The sequence below is a fragment of the Trichosurus vulpecula genome, chromosome 1 (genome assembly GCF_011100635.1).
Source record: "Trichosurus vulpecula isolate mTriVul1 chromosome 1, mTriVul1.pri, whole genome shotgun sequence".
Taxonomy (NCBI): domain Eukaryota; kingdom Metazoa; phylum Chordata; class Mammalia; order Diprotodontia; family Phalangeridae; genus Trichosurus; species Trichosurus vulpecula.
The window spans coordinates 80,143,781-80,146,604 of NC_050573.1; the positions used below are offsets into that span (position 1 = coordinate 80,143,781).

General features: G+C 42.4%; 1 pseudogene; it reads left to right on the top strand.

Moving 5' to 3' along the window:
• The first annotated feature begins 1,320 nt into the window (after positions 1-1,320).
• On the top strand, positions 1,321-1,760 carry LOC118852784 (annotated as a pseudogene).
• The last annotated feature ends 1,064 nt before the right edge of the window (positions 1,761-2,824 follow it).

The following is a 2,824-nucleotide window of genomic DNA, read 5'->3' on the forward strand; positions in this document are numbered from 1 at the left end:
TTCCCAGGTCAAGGAGAAAATATTGCAAGCAGCCAGAAAGAAACAATTTAAGTACTGTGGAAACACAATCAGGATAATACAAGATCTAGCAGCTTCTACATTAATGGATTGAAGGGCTTGGAATATGATATTCCAGAGATCAAAGGAGCTAGGATTAAAACCTAGAATCACCTACCCAGCAAAACTGAGTATAATGCTCCAAGGAAAAATATGGATTTTCAATAAAATAGAGGACTTTCAAGCTTTCTCAGTGAGAAGACCAGAGCTGAATAGGAAATTTGACTTTCAGACACAAGAATCAAGAGAAGCATGAAAAGGTAAACAAGAAACAGAAATCATAAGGGACTTACTAAAGTTGAACTGTTTTGTTTACATTCCTCCACGGAAAAATGATGCATGTAATTCATGAGACCTTTCTCAGCATTAGGGTAGTTGAAGGGAATATACATATATATACAGGGCAAAAGGATCATGTCGATCCAGGGTAAGATTATACTGGCACAGGCCTCAGTTTACCAAAGCACAGACCTCAGTTTACTAAAGAGACAGGATATGATGAACTTTAATTCACCCCTAGCATGTTTGGAGAGCACATGGTCCTGAGAATGTGAGGGAGATGTCCTTGTGGGATATTGGCCAAACCCTCAAGGAAGTACTTATCAACTGCCTATGAATTCCTGGGACTAGCCATCCTGGGAAAGTGCTGTCCTTAGGACTCTGGAGAGGCTGCCCCCACCCCCGAGCCTCATGTAAGGATTGGTACCTTGCCAACACTTTTGGCAGTGAGCCTTTTTTGTTCTCAGGCTACTTAAAGAAAAAAGTTTAGGGACCTAATTGTAGTCTCACCCATTGAGAGGATACTCTGCCTGGGACCTTCTGGATCTGGATTCAACAGGCTCCCCACCCCACCCCCACATCACCCGGGATTCCCCAGCTGTGAACTTCAGAGTTGGTGCTTCTCCTGATTCAGTGATGATTTCTGTAACTATACTTGTATATCTTTGCTTCACCTTATCAGTCATTGTATTAAGCTGTTTAGGATATTGCCTCTGCAACACTAATGTGCATTTGTCTGTTCTTTAATTAATTATCATTATTATCCTCTGAATTGGTCTGGGCATTTTGTAGGAGTGAATCAAAACTAAAAGAATCTTAACTGAACACAGGGTGAGTTGAATATAAAGGGATGACATCTAAAAAAATAAAATCAAATTAAGGGGTGAGAGAGGAATATATTGATACAGGGAGACAGGGAGAGATAGAATGGGGTAAATTATCTCACATAGGCTGTTACAACTGGTTGCAGTTGTCTCAGACGCAATGGCTTCAAGGTTACTGCGAGGAGCCGGGCACTGGCGGTCCAGGCCTTGAGGGCCTCTGGCCCGGCTCAAGTGGCCGTTCACTCTATGGCAACCGGAGGAGGAATCCCTTCTGATGAGGAGCAGGCTACTGGCTTGGAGAGAGAGATTATGATGGCTTCAGGGAATGATTTGGATCCATACAATATCCTAGCCCCAAAGGCAGCTCCAGGGACTAAGGAGGAACCCAACCTGGTCCCTTCCATTGATGACAAGTGAATAGTGGGCTGTATCTGTGAAGAGGACAGCAGTGCAGTCATCTGGTTCTGGCTTCATAAAGGTGAGACACAGCGTTGCCCTAACTGTGGAACCCATTACAAGCTGGTACCCCACCAGTTTAGCCACTGAGCCCCTGAACTGGTTTACTTGAGATGTGATATGTTTTCTTCCCTCCAATAAAAGACTAGCTATTTCCTTGGCTATCCCATAAAAAAAAATTATCTCACATAAAAGTGGCAATAAAAAGCAGTTCTGTTGGAAGGGAAGATGTGGCAGGTGAGGGGGAATAAGTAAATCTTGCTCTCATTAGATTTGACCTGAGGAGAGAATAACATACACACTCAATTGGGTACCTTACTCCACAGGAAAGTAAGGGGAAGGGAATAAAAAGGGGGGATGATAGAAGGGAGGGCAGATGGGGGAGGAGGTAATCAAAAGCAAACACTTTTGAAAAGGGACAGGGTCAAGGGAGAAAACTGAATAAAGGGGGACAGGACAGGGTGGAGGGAAATACAGTTAGTCTTTCACAACATGAGTATTGTGGAAGTATTTTACATAATGATACATGTGTGGCCTATGTTGAATTGTTTGCCTTCTTAGGGAAGGTGGGTGGGGAAGGAAGAGGGGAGAGAATTTGGAACTCAAAGTTTTAAAAGCAGATACTAAAAAAAAGGTGTTTTTGCATGCAACTGGGAAATAAGATATACAAGCAATGGGGCATAGAAATCTATCTTGCCCTACAAGAAGGTAAGGGGAAAGGGGATGGGGGGGAGTGGGATGACAGAAGGGAGGGCTGACGGGGGAATGGGGCAATCAAAATATATGCCATCCTGGAGTGGGGGGTAGGGTAGAAATGGGGAGAGAATTTGTAACTCAAAATCTTGTGGAAATCAATGCTGAAAACTAAAAAATATTAGATAATAAAATATGGAATTAAAAAAAATAGAAGTCATACAAGGACACTCTCAAGGTCTCTTTGAAGAACTTGGGAATCGATTGTGAGACATGAGAGACAGTAACATAGAACTGTCCAGCATGATGTGCTCATGTAAAAGAAGACACACTAGCTCAAAAGAAATGAGATATCCAAATTTAGAGATATTTCCATTTCAAATATTCATAAGGACTATTTGTGCCTGATCTGTGGTAGAGCTTTCTGAGCTCATATTGGTCTAATCAGCCACAGTTAGACCCATTGTATGTTGATCCCAACATAGTAATGTCATTTTGGTCCTCTTCAAGTATGA